The 18,425-nt window shown below is 39.4% G+C and overlaps 1 protein-coding gene across 6 annotated transcripts in view; it reads left to right on the top strand.

The window, feature by feature from the left end:
- Positions 1 to 284: 284 nt before the first annotated feature.
- The window catches only part of ZMAT3 (zinc finger matrin-type 3), a 54,149-nt gene continuing 36,008 nt past the window's right edge, over positions 285 to 18,425 (top strand). Inside the window, exons 1-2 of one of the 6 annotated variants that reach the window (XM_074190963.1) lie at positions 4,108 to 4,364; positions 17,403 to 17,557. The gene's annotated coding sequence lies outside the window, so the exon portion shown is untranslated. Of the gene's footprint in view, positions 377 to 4,107; positions 4,365 to 14,855; positions 14,956 to 17,201; positions 17,289 to 17,402; positions 17,558 to 18,425 lie in introns of those variants that run through there. The other 5 variants (XM_074190964.1, XM_074190965.1, XM_074190968.1 and 2 more) reach the window with 5 other exon arrangements.

Raw genomic sequence — 18,425 nt, 5'->3', positions numbered from 1 at the left:
TCCTTATCCCAAATATCCAATCTGTTGCTAAATCTTTGTTCAACATTCCTTGCATATGGTACCTTTTCTCCACCCCTATAACCACAGTCTTAGTCCAACCCTCATCAATCTTGTCTCCATTATTGTAATAGCCTCCTAATTGCTATTCCTGCCTACCTGTAGATATAGGTTGCATGTTGTTTGCTTCCTATCAAATATGTTGTTTGTCTTCTATCAAACCAGGCTGGAGTGAAATGGTTCTGGCAAAAGCAGCGAGAAGGGTGGCTTTGCACATTTCCCTCATTATAATTAACATGATAGAAGAGTCATCATCATTCATCATTCATTGGATGTCATGGTCTTCCATTATGAAGGGCAACAACAGTGCAGCACCAAGGTAAAATGCAAAATGCCTCAAATTACTATATGTGCTGATGTTGTTAAAGTGTTGTATATCAGACATGGGATGCTCTCCCTTTTGAGGAAATACATATGAACTGTATATGACATGGGCTATAACTTAAGGGTTAACCAATTTGTCTGAAAGCATGGTGGTAGGGATTTGATGAAGAGAAAAATATGAAAAGCCCTCTCATTAGAGGGCTGTACATGAGTATGTACAGACTAGGGAATGGGGATTGGACTTAGCAATCAGTCTCCTAACATCAGCACTATCTGCATCTTTAGGTTCATTGAATTTGATAGTTCATAAATAAAACCTGTAAATGACTTGCTTTATGATATGAATGATATACATATATATATATATATATATATATTTTTAGGGTTTTTTTTTTTTAGATTTTTGCAAGGCAAATGGGGTTAAGTGGCTTGCCCAAGACCACACAGCTAGGCAATTATTAAGTGTCTGAGGCCGGATTTGAACTCAGGTACTCCTGACTCCAGGGCCAGTGCTTTACTCACTGTGCCACCTATTCTCCCCTGAGTGTTATATTTTTTTTACTATGCCTTGCCTTTAGCTCCATTTGTGCACACAGCATTCTCAGAAATGAGCAAGCAACTCCCAAGGTCAAACGGATTTCCATTTATCGTGACCTTTTAATGACTTGCTGCCAGCTGGTACAATTATACTAATTCTATGTGACATTCATTTTAATAAGTAGATTTTTTTGGGGTGTTGTAGTAGTCCCCCCTCCCCCACGTCCCCTTTAATTAGATCTATGATTTTATTGGAGCAGAAAGTTCCCAATTAGGAATCTTTAAACAAGTGCTGATTGACACATATTCTGTTATTTATCATCTTCGAAAATTGCTTGGAGGTATTAAGATATTAAGAGACTTACCCAAGGTTACATAGCCACTGCTTAGCAGATAAAGATTTGAACCTAAGTTTTGAATCTAGCAAAACAGACACCATATTGTCTTGAAATCCTTGATAGACAGCTGAATAACTAGAATAAAAAGTAAAGATCTGTGTAAAACTGGGAGAAAATTATGTGGATGGTGCCATTATATATTGAACAATAGAAGGTGAGAATTTCAATGTGACTTTCAGTGAGGACCTCTATTGCCAGGCAGCTAGGTGGCACAATAGATAGAGGACCAGAGTTCAAATATGAGTCAGACACTTGACTCTTATTAGCTGTGTGACCTTGGGCAAATCACTTAACCCTGATTGCCTCACATCCAGGGACATCTCCAGTCCTCCTGTTTCATATCTGGGCCCCTGGACCCAGATAGCTCCAGAGGAGAAAGTGAGACTGGTGACTTAGCACAGCACTCCCCCCTCTCCCTCTTCAGTCAAATCAAATTCACATGCTTGTCATGGCATCACCTCCCTGCTGCCATGGTCTTCTTTGAAAATGAAGGACAAAAAACATTATTATGTTTTAACTGGACAAAGCTCATGTGATTTTGAACAGATGATCTGGCAGGGAATCATGACTAATGTCATTTAGCATAAAATAATAACAGACCCATGAAATACAAGAAGTTGGCACATCTGGGTTTGCATTCTAGCTATGCCATTTACTATCTATATGACTGGGACTTCTATCTATGGTCCAATAAACCTTCTCTGGACCTTCATATTCTCATTTCTAAAATGAAGGGACTAGATTAGATGACCTCTAAAGTTGCATTTAGCTCTAAATCTGCAATCCTGTGTCTTGTTTCTTCTGGGAATGGAATGCTATGGGACTGCACTTTAGGGTACTTTTAGAATTCTTAGATTGGTACTGAAGGAAATGCTAACTGGGTAGGGCAGTTCTGACCTCATTCTGAGACTTTCAAGACAAATGTAAGAGTCAGTTGTTTTTAAAACTAAAACTCACTGTGGCGGAAGAGACTCAGGAAGAAGGGCTTCCTGCCCATCCAAGGCTTGAGGCCCCTCAGAGCTTCCTCTGACAGAGGCTATGCTTCAGCTCCATTACAAAGTTCATTCTTGTGATTTCCCCTTCCACATCAAGGCTCCAGTGCCCACAAACAGGGATATTGGGGATTTCTTTTTTGAGGGTCATTTCTTCCTCCAGATCAGAGGAGGAAAAAGTCATTGCTTGAAATGGAAGAAAAATGGAAACGGGGATGGCTTTTAGATAATTTCACTGGGGGGAAATAACGGAATGGCATAGTTTGTATAGGGGCATTGTTCTTTTAGACAAGTGAGATAAAGGTACGGAGAGTTTCTGATCTCCTATCTCACTCATCCTCCCACAGTTAATTATAGTTAGAGTTAAATTTGATTGTATATTTTCATAAAAAATAACAATAACCAAAATTGATGTAATGCTCTAAGTTTTTCAAAGCACATTATTTGAGACTTTTAATATCTCTGTGAATTAAATGCTATTGGTATTATCACCTTCACTAGGACAGAGGAAGAGGCTGAGACTCAGAGAAGTCTAGCAACTTGCTTCTAATACCACAAACACTATATGTTAGAACTGGAACTTGGGTTTTTCTTTCTCTAGATATAGCATTTTAACCACTTTGCAAGTTTGAATGGGAGTGACACCTCCTACTGGAAAAACAGATATAACCATTTCCAAAATTCACCCATCTCTATTGCAATATATAATGGCTTAGCATAAGATATTAAATGGATATTTTGGGGGGAGTTTTGTAGAAGCTGCAGATGATACTTGAAGATTATCAGACTAAGAGAAAAAATTTAGAAACTGAAATGCATAAAATATATGTATAGCTTTGTATAACAACCCAAATTTGACAATAAGGTACTGTAAACATACCATAAGAGAAAAAAAATTCAAAATTCTTCTCTGATATGAAGGGAAGGCCAAAAATTTTTTTGTAGATTTTCCAGATCATGTGGGAAAGGCATCTCTAACCCTTGAGATGTGACAGGGATGACTGTACCTACTACATCCTAGGGGAATCTAGCTAGGTAAATCAACATGGATTCATGGAAACATGGACTATTCCTTCTCTCCTCCTTCTTTACTGCTCCCCCATGGGGTCCCCTACCTTCCCAAATTTCTGAAACTGTGTGATAGAGTTCAAATCAAACCAGACTTTAAACAGGAGTCTTGGGTTCATTTTCTATCTTTGATCTTGAAGCAAGTTGCTTAACCAGCCTCAATGTCTTCATTTACATATATACAAATTCTCAAATGAAAATAGGTGTGGGTACTTCTATTAGAGATCTAGTTTACTACCTAGTTCATTCAGGCTTACCCAACTATCCCTGTCTTGACCATTTCTGCCCATAAATTCCTATCCTTAGGCCTTTTATGTTTTAAAAATATCAGGATAGGGGGCAGCTAGGTGGCGCAGTGGATAGAGCACTAGCCCTGGAGTCAGGAGTACCTGAGTTCAAATCCAGCCTCAGACACTTAATAAAGATCTAGGTGTGTGGCCTTGGGCAAGCCACTTGACCCCAATTGCCTTGCAAAAAAAAACTAAAAAAAAAAAGAACCCCTCTGAATTATGTTATAGGGTTTGATGGAATTAACAAAGTGCCATCCATAATTATTAGCATCTAAAAGTCCTTGCCATCTGCAGGGAATCCCTCTTTTCTTCTCTGCACAATGGGGATAATACAACTGACATTATTAGGAAAGCACTTTGTAAAGTTCAAAACACCATAGAAATATGAAATCATAATGGAAAAAGAATGTTGAGCTTTGTCCCTGAGGAGTTGGACTCTGACTAGGTGGAAGAGCTCACTTGCATTGGTTGAGAAAGTTAGCATTGGTTATTCTGAGATAATGACAGATTTAAAAGTGAAACCAGCCTAGTTCCTTTGTAGTCACATCCTCTAGATTTGACCACTTGACCAAATTTCTTTGATAGTCAAGAAGAGAAAGAAATTTATTTTAGTAGGTGAATAAGAAACTATTTTAAAAAAGGAAAAGAGGAAAGCTGCCACTTCCTGTGGCCACCAGAAACCCTCAAGATAAGAAAAGGTAAGAAACCCTCAAGGTAAGAAAAGACTTAGCAATGGAGGGGATATTGGAGGTATCTAATCCAAGCCATACCTGAAACATAAAATACCCTCTACAATATCCCCAACAAGAGATCATTCATCTTCTTCTTGATGACCTCTGGTGGGTGGGAACACTTACTTTGAACTAGCTTTAGTCACTAAGTCATTGTTCTTTCATTCAAAATCCAAATCTGCTCTGCCTCTAAGAAAGAACATATTATGTTTATATGTTTATGTATATATATATATATATATATATATATATAGATAGATTATATAATATATATATAATATATAAAATCAAGGTAATTTTGAGGGAGGGTAAGATATATATATATATATGTATATATATATATATATATATATATATATATATGTATGGCATATATTATTTTGCTGGAGTGGGGAAGAAGAGAAACTAATATTAAAACCAGCTCTGGAAGGGCCACAAATTGTCACTTCAGTTTTATGCAGCCTTGTCTGTGCATGGTTCTTATGTGATTAATGGTATTCATTAATACATTCTATTTTTGTTTTAGAGGACAGTGATAGCAGGATAATGATGTGTATAGCTGGTGGTGAATGAATGTAATGATAGCAACAGCACAACACAAAGTAGTATTTCTATAATGTTTTAAAAATCTTCAAAGTACTTGAATTTGCTGTGTGAATGTAGTAACTGGTGCCCTTTCCAAGGGGCATGAGTATCATGGCTGGAAGCATGTTTGTGTGAGTGACAGAGATGAACTGGGGCAGAGAGAATTTTTTTTTTATTAAAAGGGAGATTGATTTTGAAAATAATGACCAAGGTAGGGAAAGTAGATACCTCTTCTTCATCTATCCTGGTGAGACTATGATGTCTGAACAGTTTATTCATCCTTTCAGGAAACTGCTTTGGACTTGCCTGCTATTTTTTTTTTTTTTTGAAACTTGTTCTCCTTATGCCAGGGAGACTGAGGTCCAGCGGCTGGTACCAGTCTTAGTTCAGATACCAGATCAACCTGGACCATTGCAGACTTGAACTCCCCATTTCAAGAGATCCAGCAGCCTCAATCTCCTTGGGAGCTTAGAGTACTGGCCTGGACCATCAGTCCTCCACAAATCTGCTCAGATTAAAAGCACAGAGATAAAATTAAATGGTTAAACTAGATAGCCACAGAAAATGAGAGCTGGAGATCCGGAAGGAGAAGCACAAGGGCCTGAAAGTGAAACTATTGCTTGCTCAGCATCTGGTACCACCCTGGAAAGGATCCAACAAACAAAAGGATCTTGAGTTCCTACTTTGCTTCTACAAAAGTTGATTACTGAGTATGGGTGTGGCTCTGAACAGAAAGTTCTGAGTAAAACCTGGCCCAGGCTTCAGTTTGAATGATGGGGAACAACTTCAACACTTTCCATGTTAATCTTTTGGCAGGTTGGTATAGAGAATTGAAAGACTTGCAGGTTGATAATGCATCTGGTGAATGTATTGCTCTCAACTCAGTTTAATTTATTTCTACTGTTTTGATTAAAGTCTTTTTCCAGTATATCTTTGTAAATGATCTTCAATGAAACTCAACTGGTAAAAGACAAGTTAGTGGAATGGGGGCTCAAGTCATTCTATTTGAATGGATGTTGTTGCTAAATTCTCTAGACTGACAGAAGGTACCATCTGTGAGGTGTGAGAAGAGTACTGGGAATGGGATTGATGTGCCAGAGCACCCTCTGCTGCTAGGAAATGTGCACCACATGTAGGATCTCTTCAAGGAAAGTATTTTTGCGTGTGTTTTTTAAAGAGACTGCTTGGAATATTTCCTTTGTCTGGGATTTTACTTTTAGGAATTAAAAAAAATATTTTACCATTCCTGTTGGGACTTCCTTTTGGTCAGATCCCATTTTTTCACAGTACCATTACTTTTATGCCAATATTGCATTGTTTTGCATCACTCTTGTATAGTTTTCTTTTTTTTTAATTTTAATTTTTTAGGTTTTTGCAAGGCAAATGGGGTTAAGTGGCTTGCCCAAGGCCGCACAGCTAGGTCATTATTAAATGTCTGAGGCCGGATTTGGACTCAGGTCCTCCTGACTCCAGGGCTGGTGCTCTATCCACTGTGCCACCTAGCCACCCCCTCTTGTATAGTTTTCTATCAAGTTCTGATATCTATTGCTTGTCTGTGCTAAATGTGCTAAATTTTAACTAAAGCAATAACAATAGACAAAGCACCCCCTCTCCTTTCAAGGAATAGCTATTAAATTTTTGGAGCATTGATGAGAAGCTTTAGAACTGAATTCCCATAAAGGATTTTTGATACTAAAAATGTCATATGGCATGAGAACAAGGACCTTGAAGGTAAATTCATGTGCAGTGAATGATTTGGAGAGAAGCAAAGTACTTGAGAAACTCAATCAATAGAGACAAAGCTATGTTTTTGGTTTGTAACTTAGCTAAAATTGGTTTTTTAATTGTCTATGGAAAGGTAGAAGTTGGGGAAAATACCAAGAAATTGGTCCTAAGATCTGCAAATAAGGAAGTGAGAATTAAGTACAAAGCCCTCCTTGCAAAAGAATGATTTTAAAGACATTTGGAGATGCCTATATGCCAGTGGTAGGAGAAATGACTTGATTTTTAAGTAGAGGAAATTGGATTCAAACCAGAAGCCATATTATAAAACATCAAAGGAGAGCTGCCAGCCCCATTTAGAGAGGAAATATTCAAGATCCAGATATGGCATGCCATCAGTAACAGCAGTGGCATACAAATAATGGGGAGAATTGAGCCTAAGAAAAAATCTTTGGAGACTAACTTTAAATCCAAAATCAGAATATCCCGATGTCAAGATATCTGAATGCTTGGATAGATCAGGGATGCAAATTGGCAGTGTAGAGTTTACAGGGAACTTTTTCTATTCAGCTCCTCTGCATCTTGTGTCATGAAGGACAGGCTGCTTCAGAGGCTAGGAGTGGAGGGCGTAATGAAGTCAGAAGAAGTAGATGCTATTGGGCCGTTTTAGGTTAAAAACTAGCTATCAGGAACCTTTAGATAGTGTGCTGGACTTGAAGTCAAGAAGACCTGAGTTCAAATTCCGACTCAGCCACTTAATAGCTATGAGACCCTGAAGAAGTCATTTACCTTTTTCAACTTCAGTTTCCTATCAGTAAAGTGGACATGATAACAGCACTTGATTCCCAGGGTTGTTTTTATATACAAAGTGCTTTGCAAACCTTGAAGCTTTGGCAGTGCTAGATGATTATTATTTTTGTTGTTATTTTGAATTGGTAGGAAACTACAGATGTGCCTTTTTGAATCATAAAGAAGGAAACTGAAGATCAGATATAATAAGCTTCTGAAGACAGTAAAATTATTTCAGGAAGAATTTCATTTTGTACAGAGCAGTTTGAGACATAGTTAAATGCCTTCCTAAAAAGCTTAAGAATAGGTAAGAAAAACAAGTTGTGGCCATCCTTCCCCCTCCTCAGCTTCATAGACTTGAAGGCAGGTTCTCATGTTCATAGGACTGTAGGTTTAGCACTGGAGGGAAAGGAAGTCAATTAGTCTAATAGTCATTTTACAGATGACGAAGCTGAGGCCCAGAGAGGTTAAATTACTTGTCCATGTCATGCAAATAAGTAATTAACAGAGACAAGGTTTGAACTCAGGGTTTCCAAGAGTCAGGATTTTTCCCATTGTACCTTGGCTACTGAAAAATAGGAGAATCAATTGAATTGCTTTTTGAAAGACTCTTGAGACTAGAACTTATAGCAGCAGGATGTAAGATCACTAATAGTAACAATAGAGACAGGGCTGCATTCTGTTATATCTGTGGATCAATTGGACATGAGTATACTTAAGAACAGAATGCAGAGTTGGTCTAATTGACATTTGATGAGATGATACAGATACAAACCCTTGAGTAACATCAAGACATCCCTACTGCTCACTGAAGTGAGCAGAGCTACAGCAGGTAGTTGCTCTATAAATAGAGGGTTAGATGGAAATCTCAGAGCATTCTCTGGTATTAGAGGGTATGCCTAAGGTTAACCAAAAAAAAAACCCAATTAGAAGAGTTTTAATTGCCAGATAGAAAAGAAATCTTCTTTCAAAGTAAAGCACACTGAAATTCTTAGGAAGGAATTGATCACCTAAGGAAAAAGAAGTTCCAGACTCCAGAATAAAATCCTGAAACATTATCCCATATTTTCAAAGTGTTTTGTAGATGTAGCAAGACTGACAATGAAGCATTCTGTTTTGGAAAGAGCCTTGAGAAAGCAATTAAAATAATAAAAGGTTTTGAAATTCAAGCCAATAAGAATAAGATTTGGGAAACAATATGGTGTAGACATTTAGCCTTGGAAATAAAATCTGGGTTTGAGTTCTGCTTCTGATGTGCCAGTTAAGCAACCCAAGAGAAACTAAGTGAGTTACAGAGAGAAAGGGATAAGAGTACTTCCCTGAGTTGGAGGGAATTATCTGCTGTCTTTGAGAAAGAGATATTTCCGGAGAGAACTGTTTATTTACTTCATGCCTCAAAGAAGGTTAGAGTACCTACTGAGGAACTGTTGACAGACTGACTATCATCTTGAGAGCTGAAAGGTAGGACTAGGTTTCTAGAGTTAAATAGTTATATATGTATATCTATCTATATCTATATCTATATCTATCTATGTCTATATATATCTATATCTATCTATCTATATATATATATATATATATTTTTTTTTTTTTTTTAGATTTTTGCAAGGCAAATGGGGTTAAGTGGCTTGCCCAAGGCCACACAGCTAGATATTTATCAAGTGTCTGAGACCAGATTTGAACCCAGGTACTCCTGACTCCAGGGTTGGTGCTCTATCCACTGCGCCGCCTAGCTGCCCCCAAATAGTTATATTTAATAGTTAATGGTTAGAGATGGTTAGAGATCAATCTGGCTATGAGCTTTTTTAGTGTAATACATTGTTGAAACAAATATGTACCAGTATTAGTTGTTACATTGTCAAAGTTTTTATAATCGGTAATTTTGATGCTTATTTAAACTTCTGAGATGGGGGGGGATTGAGAAAGTGAAAGGAGACAAAGCTTTAGGAGAAAATTTTTTTTCTCCAGTTTATTTAATGAATTTTGGATGGGATCCCAGAATAGTAAAAATCAAATTCTGCTAAGAGGAATTTTCCTCTCTTTGATCCAAATCTCTTTAACTTCAACCTCTTCCATCCATGTGAGAGGAAGAAAGGGAAAATGGGAGAATGACTTCTTGATTGATAGTAAGTAACCTTGGGTAGACATAGATGGTTTATGAATTGAGGGAGGATGCAGATTAGTGAGATCATGGATGTCTCAAAGTAACAAGGAAATGGCTATATACATACATACATATTTGTGTATGTATATAGATATCAATATTGATACAAATATAGATACTGATATAGTTGGTTGTTGAACTTCTTATCGAAGAAGACCAAAAAAAATTATTATATTTGAGAAAAGTTACAGTGTATCTAACTGTGACTGATTAGACCAATACGAGCTTGGAATGCTCTACCACAGATGGGCACAAATAGTCCATGTGGGGCCCTGGAGTGGGTACAATAAGTTGATGCATCTCATGTTTCCTTTGAACCACTTCGATTCTGCCTTGTTCTCAGAGCACACAGCACCCTCTCTGATGAGCGCACATTGCTGGGGGGTGGGATGGGGTGGTTCTGTGTCAAGTTCTCAAAACACTTCCAAAGTTTTTGAAACTTTCAGAATATCCCCCCCCCCCCTTCCCTGAAATCACTTGCCTTCTGTGAGTTCTCTATAAAAAGTCTTTGGCAAGTGTACTTTTGGCATTTCAACAATGTGGCTAGCCCATTATAGTTGTACTCTTTGTAGCAATGTTTTGAATGTTTGGTACTTTAGCTTGGAAAAGGAGCTCAATGTTGTTGTCTTCTCTGGTTGGTGATCTTCAGAAGTTTCTTAAGAATTTTTTTTTTTTTTTAGTTTTTGCAAGGCAATGGGGATTAGGTAATTATTGTCTGAGGCCAGATTTGAACTCAGGCTCTCCTGACTCCAGGGCCGGTGCTCTATCCACTGTGTCACCTAGCTGCCCACTTCTTAAGAATCTATTTATTTATTTATTTATTTATTTGTTTTTAGGTTTTTGCTTTGCAAGGCAAATGGGGTTAAGTGGCTTGCCCAAGGCCACACAGCTAGGTAATTATTAAGTGTCTGAGACCAGATTTGAACCCCGGTACTCCTGACTCCAGGGCCAGTGCTTTATCCACTAAGCCACCTAGGCGCCCCCTCTTAAGAATTTAAATGGAAGTGATTCAGTTTCCTGACATGGCAATGAGGTCAACACAATGGCTTTGTAGACCCTCACTTTGGTAGTTAGGGTACTACTTCTCTCCCACACTTTTTGGAGACTCCCAAATACTCAGCTGGCTCTGGCAATGCATGTGTCAACCTCATTATCAATTTATATCTGGAAATTACACTATCAAGGTAAGTGAACTTATTCATAGTATTCAAAACTTCTCCATTTTTGTGATCAGTGATTCCATGTATGGATAAGTAGGGTGCTGACTGATGAAGCACCTCTGTTTCCTTGATGTTGATTGTTAGTAATGGCATAGGTGATGTCTTTTGTTTCTTGTATAAATTGGATTTAAGTGAGGTAGAATTGCATGAAGATATTGGCTTCATTCTCTCTTCCAAAGTAATCACAGTCCTGTGGCAAGACAGTCAAGACACCTGGTAATGACTCTAGATACAGTGGATGACCTTATTATCTTAGATTCCTAACCAATCCCCCAGCACCTGCTTCAGCTGCCTCCATGACCATTGGAACAAATTGTTCTCATTCACCAGTGGAACACTTCACATGCTTGGGAAGACACCCCCTTACTCACTGATGGGTTGAGATCCCCTCAGTTACCCTTAATCTGGTTTAGCCTGTGTGCTAAAATGATTTCCCAGAGTGTGACTGTTGGGTATACTCAGCTTCTTGGAATCAAAGGTGAGAATTAGGTGGTTCAGTTGTACATCAAAGGTGGAAATCAGTCCTGAAGAGGACCCAACAACCCTTGTCCCTTCCTTGAACACACCCTACTAATGAGACTTTTAGTAATGTTATCATAATCAGTATTAATGAGTTTCTTGACTATAGATACAACTTAGATATATATGAAATACTATATGTATATATATTTTATAATACTACTACTATAAATGCATATATAGATGTGGATATATGTATATACATATATGTGGATATAGATATATAGCTATACAGTTTGATTATAGCATTGATCCCCTTTCTTGTTGGGCACATCACTACTTTTCTATCTATAATTTGTGACTATTCTGGTCACAATTTAGAAGCAGAATATAAGGTCCTCAAAGAAAGGGACTATCTCATTTTTGCCTCCCTCCAGTGCCTGACATATAAATGTTGGTCAAATGGAATAGAAAGTTGTTGTGAAGGTTAGCAAATCCATGAAATATTTCCCATAAAAATTAATATTTATATATTATCTCATGAAATATCTCATTTCCCTTCCAGCTCTAAGGATATGTACCTTTTTATTCTTTGTAAGAAAAATTCCAGGAAACATGTTCTTCATGCTACTCTCTTCAAATATCATCAAACAACTAGAGGTATTTGTTTTCCTGTGGCTAATAGCCCATCTTGTAGATTGAGACACATGAACTTTCGGTCACTTTAGGGAATGCCAGTGAGGGTCAGGGGCAGTTTATTGGGATCTAATAGAAATCTCATGCTAGCACTTTAAGCCAGAGAAAGGTCTATAGACAGCAGGCAACTTTTTTTTTGTATTTATAAGGCAATGGGGTTAAAGGATTTGTCCAAGGTTACACAGCCAAATAATTATTGTGTTTGAAATAGGATTTGAACTCAGGTCCCCCTGACTCCAGAGTCATTGTTCTATACACTATGCTACCCCCTCAGCAGATAACTTCTGAAGCATCTGTCTCAGTCATGTAAAATTCAAACCCTTTCAGATTGTCAGGTTAAAACCCCCCCCACCCCAAATTGATAATTATGATGAAGGCACACATATTGAACATATTAGAACCATAAGAAGAGATGAAGAAATGTGGGACAGTGTTAGATTTGGAATCAGGAGAAAACTGGGCTTGAATCTCAGTTTTAACTGGAGTAACTGGGAGACTGGATAGATCATTTCATTTCTCTGGGTCGTTTTGGTTTTCTTACTTGTAAAACAGAGACAGTAAAAATGGCAGCTGCAGCAGCAACAACAATGATATTATTGTAGAATAGTTAACAGTCTTTATTGGTTGGTTAGTCCTTGGCACTAATAAAAATTGACTTGTCATAAATCCCAAATATGTTAGGCAGTGTGCTTGATGATGGGAATAGGCCTAATCTGGGATGCAATCACAGGTTTGTCCCAAGTCACATGTGAAATTATTCACATAAGCTTTTGCAAACTACAGAGAGTTATAGAAATGACAGTTATTATAAAGGTTTTTGTTGAGGTGAGGAAGTCTTTTACATTTTAATTTTACAGCACTGGACCTGGAGTCAGAAGGGTCTGAGTTCAAATCCAGATTCAAGATATTCACCTGCTATATGATCCTGCCAAGTCACTTGACCTCCATCTGTCTCCTTTTTCCTACTTAGAAAAATGGAGATCTCAATAACATCTACTTGTTGTGAGGAGAAAAAAATATATATGTATAAATATTAGCTATATCTACATACATATATAGCTAGCTATGTCTATACACACCCACACATATATACACACACATATATAGCTTTATATATGTCTCTAAACACATATAGCTTTGTCTATACACATCCACACATATATACATATACATAGCTTTATATGTCTCTAAACATATATAGCTAGCTATGTCTATACACATCCACACACACACACACACATATATATACACAGACATATACATAGGTTTATATGTTTCTAAACACATATAGTTAGCTATGTCTATACACATCCACATATATATATATACACATATACATAGCTTTATATGGCTCTAAACATATATAGCTAGCTATGTCTATACACATCCACACACACACACACACATATATATACACAGACATATACATAGGTTTATATGTTTCTAAACACATATAGTTAGCTATGTCTATACACATCCACACACATATATATATACACATATACATAGCTTTATATATGTCTCTAAACACATATAACTAGCTATGTCTATACACATCCACACATATATATATATACATATACATAGCTTTATATGGCTCTAAACATATATAGCTAGCTATGTCTATACACATCCACACATTTATACACATATGCATAGCTTTATATATATATCTAAACACACATAAATATGTATATGTGCACATCTCCATCTCTACACATAGGTGTATATCTATTCTCTATATACACATATATACAGATCTCTATGTCCATACATGTGTGTTCACACGTCGCTCTATCTACAAACAGAAATAAGCAGCTACAACCAATAGATCTCCATCTATCTTTCTAAAGGCACATCTAGGCGTTGTCTCTCTGTTTACATACATATATCTATCACTATCCAGACACATGCGTGTCTCTATGCTCCTGTCTGCTACATCTACATGTCTGCTAATACCCACAGAACTCTATTTATACAGACATAGATAGAAAGTGCTTTGCAAACTTGGAAAGGCTCTAGAAAAGCTAGTTATCGTTTTTTACTCTCTCTCTCTCCTCTCTCACCTAGGGTGAGGGTTCTTCGCTGCCAATGAAACCCACCAAGAAGTAGTGTCGGGCTTGTGGCAGACACTGGGTTAGGCTCTGGGTTAATGCCCCCGCCCCGCCCCCCCAAGCTACACAGTAAGCAGTTCTTGCTCTCCAGGAGCTTCCATTCTCCGGTACCCAGCTGGCCTCTAGGCTGCCGGGGCTGCCCTGCTGTGGGGTCAGGGTCACGGTCAGGGTCACGGTCACGCCTGGGCGGACCTTCTCCTCCCATCCATTCTTTGCTTGGTGGGCTCCTCCTCCCCTCCCTCCTCCTCCTTCTCCCTTCTCCCTGCTCTTCCCTCTTCCCAGCCTCCCCCTCGTTCTTCTTTTTCTTTTTCTCCTCTCCCCCGGCTGTGACGCGGCCCCCCTCCTTCCTGGGTCCCCGGCAGCCGGTCTCAGTCTCCTCCTCTGTCTCCTCCTCCTCCTCCTCCTCCTCCCCGGCTCCTCCGCAGTCACTTCCTGCAGCTGTTCCCATCCGTGTCCGGTGGTGCTGCCGGAGCTGGACCCGGAGCCGGAGCCGGGGCCGGAGCCGGGGCCGGAGCCGGGGCCGGGGCCGGGGCCGGGGCCGGGGCCGGGGCCGGGGCCAGGGCCGGGCGCGATCGCGGAGGGCGCGGAGGCGGCCGGCGCTCCAAGCCTCCGGGGGCCGTGCGGGCGGTGCGGAGCGGCCCGGCCCGGAGGTCCCCGGCTCCAACGCGGTTCCGGAGCCGCAGCCGGCCCCCGGCGCCCCAGTAAGTGCGGGCATTCGCGGATCGCGGGGCTCGGAGCCGGGCGCTCCACGTGACTTTTGTTTAGTCTCGGGCGGCTGGCGCGTGCGGTTCGCCTGCCCTTCTCCCCAGGTGAGGCGCTGGTGCTGGGCTTCCCCCTGCCGCCACCCGGGTGGCCGCTTCGCCCCATTCAGGTGTGGTTGCCTTGGCCCTTAGGACACCCTGGGGGTTTCAGCCGGCGTGACATGGGGCGGGGGGGGGGGAGGAGGAGGAGGGGGAGAAGACTTCTACAGCCCTCTCCCCTTCTGGGTGGGAGCCACAGGAGTTCACGCTGGACCCCTAGTTCCCCAAAGCATTATCCTTGCGAGGATCACGGCCTCTCTCCCGGGGCTGGCTTTCTTCTTCCCTCGCCTTGGGCTGCACTGCTTAGGCTACTTCTGAATGCCTGTGTGACCTCTGAGTAACGCCCCCCTTGGCTCCCTCCTCCTCCCATCTCATCTCTAGACTCCCCGGTAGGGCAATCCATCATACCTGGACTCCTTGAGATGGGGACCCTCTGAAATCCTTGGGACCAAATGGAAAAATAAAACCAAACTATTGGCCCCAGACCAATGTATAATGGAAAGGCCCTGAATTTAGGAAGCTGGGAGGGTGATCATGAGGCACCTCAGTTTACCCAAGCAGCAGCAATTTTCCCACCCGGGACTGAGTTAACTTCTCTGGGGCCTGCCTCACTTCCTTTATCTTATTTTTTAAAATTTTTTAATTCTTTTAGGCTTTTTTTTTTTTGGTAAGGCAGTGGGGTTGTGACTTGCCCAAGGTCACACAACTAAGGTACACTTCCTTCATCTTAGTAAAATGAGATGGGGAGGAAGGATGGGGCTGGATGAAAACACTTTTTCTTCCAGTAGGAAGCCTATCTGAATCTTTTCTCAGTCATCAGTGATATTCCATAGTCTATAAGAGCTGATGAAAACTTATCTAAAGCCACCATGCCATGTCCCTTTGTCCCTAAGGCACTATTTGTGAGAAGGTAGGTGATCTGCCGTGTATGACACCTTCCCCCCTTTTTCTTTTCCTGTGCATTCTTTTAATATTTAGTGTTATTTTTACTTTTTATGTTTTAATATTACGTTCAAACTCTCCAACCTTGGATATAGTTGTTCTCTCTGTGTCTATTTTTAGAAGTGACATTCATTGCCAATATGCCAAATGAAATTCTTTTTTTTTTTAATCCAACTATACAGCAAATGTTAAAAATAAATCTGGCAGTGGGCAAATCCTTATTCTGGCAGAGCTGCTTTGGATTATGATGACTGCCACTTCCTGAGGAAAGCAGGCCCCATTCTACCCCTGCAGGCTGAGGGGCTTTGAAGAGCAACTGGATCCCACTGGGAGACCACAAATCTTAGAATTTACCCTAGTTCTCCCCCAAAAAGGAATGAGTTAAATAAAACCACAAGAAAAGAAAAATGAAAACTGAACTTTCTCTATAGTGATTCAGATTCTTTTTGTAATTTTCACATCGACTGATTCTGCCCTTCTTTTGAGTCTGTAACCTGGCTTTGTATTATGGTTGTCACTGATTAACTGATGAGATTTTATATGTTGACATTCACTGTGAACTTGACTTCTCAATATCATATGTTGCCATTGTTTCACTGTTACTGGAGTGTCACACTTTTTTTTTCCTTCTTCTTAACCAATCAGTTTAGTTCTTTGTTCATTAAAAAAAGAAAAAACCCTCATCTGCTTCTGCCTTCAATGTAATGGTCCTCTGTCTGCTCAATTAAATTCCTGTCTGATTTAATTGAGAAGATTGATTTGATGGAGGGAATCATCTGATGTAAATCTTTGTGTCTAGGGTATGAGTATATCTATATATCTATATCTATATCTATCTATATCATCTATATCCATCTATACACACATTAGTATACAAACATGCTAATGTGTGCATGTTCATGTGTGGTATTTATATTATATATAATATACTTCACACATCCATACCTCTTGCCTTTGGAAAAAGTATTATTGTAAATCATAGGATTGATAACTGGAAGAAATATAGATATCATATGGTCTAACCTCCTCATTCTGAAGGGTAGAAAGTGAGTTCCCATCAGGAAAGAGATTTATCCAGGGTCACAAAGATCAGTAGGTAGCAGAGCTGGAATTCATAATTAATAAAGATTATTGCAGATAGTAATGTTTTTTCTCAATTTGTAGCTTTACTTTCTGTTCCCCTTTCCCCATTTCCATGATTTTCCATTTTATTATTTTTTGTCCTCATAATTTTATTTGAAAGTTTTTATAGAAACATTGATTTAGATCTATGGACCTCATAGGTCATTCAATATGACTCTTCCATTTTACAGGTGAAGAAACTGAGGCCCAGAAACTTCAAGGATTCACCTAAGGTCACATGGGCTTTGAGAACCTTAGTTTCACCACAGCTTTATCAAGTTAGTTGATAGGCTTCTGACATTTCAAAATTGTGTCTTCATTTAGAAAGCCTATCTAAATTGAAACATGGCCACATTGCAAGACAGATGGAAAATTTCAACTTTGTGTTTCAGATGCTTAAAATATCCATACTCTGGTGACCAAAGGAGATTTTTAAGGATGTTTAAGGAGTGGAGTAAACAGAAGGTCCCAAGATTCTGATTTGAGGAAGCTTGGAAGTTCCAAAAGACAACCTATGGTTCATGCCAGACTTCCAGGAGTGATCAAGGTATAGATGAGTCTATAGGACTGGGAGGGAGTAATGAACTTAGGTGACATTTATGTGGCACTTGAAGATTTTCCAAAACACTACATAAATTATTTCATTTGCTCCCTATGATAGTCTCATGAGGCAGGCAATAGAAATGTTCTTATTCCCATTTTACTGATGAGGAAATTGAGCACAGAGTAGGTAAGTGAAAGAGGCAGAATCTGAGTCTAATTTTTTCTCTGGACTCTATGACTAGCATTCTTTTCACAATCCAGTGTCGTTTCCTTAGCATATGATGGGAAATGTTACATGATCCAACAGTTTAGTGATAGAAGGGAAAGATGAAGAGTGAAGATTGTGAAATGGGGTTGAGTTCAAACTTTGCTAATTAATTAACTGTATGAACTTAGATAAATCCCTTGGCATCTCTTAGGCTCAGTTTCCTCATCATGGGGAATCACTTGAATTTGCTAAGGTGGGGAGGAGAAGGGGAATTAGCATTAGTGAGATGGGCACTTATGGGAGATCACTTTGAAAGCTGAATGGAGGAGCAGCTAGGAGGCCAAGTGGATAGAGCACAAGCTCTGAAGTCAGGAGGACCTGAATTCAAATGCAGCCTCAGATAACTTGACATTTACTAGCTGTGTGACCCTGTGCAGATGGGGATAGCTTCTATTTCACAAAATTATTGCAAGACTCAAGTAAGATCATATATAGAAAGCCTCTCAAAAACCTGAAAGTGTTATAGAAATGGGCTTTTTAAATTATTTATGTTATCATTATTTTTGTAGAGAGAGACCTCTTATTCAAGTACTAGTGGGAAGTCATGGTCCAGATCAGCTTGTCCAGTTCAAACCTCTTTCCTGACTTTTAGTTTCTCCCCTCT

The sequence above is a fragment of the Macrotis lagotis genome, chromosome 6 (assembly GCF_037893015.1).
Source record: "Macrotis lagotis isolate mMagLag1 chromosome 6, bilby.v1.9.chrom.fasta, whole genome shotgun sequence".
Lineage (NCBI taxonomy): Eukaryota > Metazoa > Chordata > Mammalia > Peramelemorphia > Peramelidae > Macrotis > Macrotis lagotis.
Note: the sequence above shows the minus strand (reverse complement) of the source record. Positions and strands in the feature narration are given on the sequence as shown.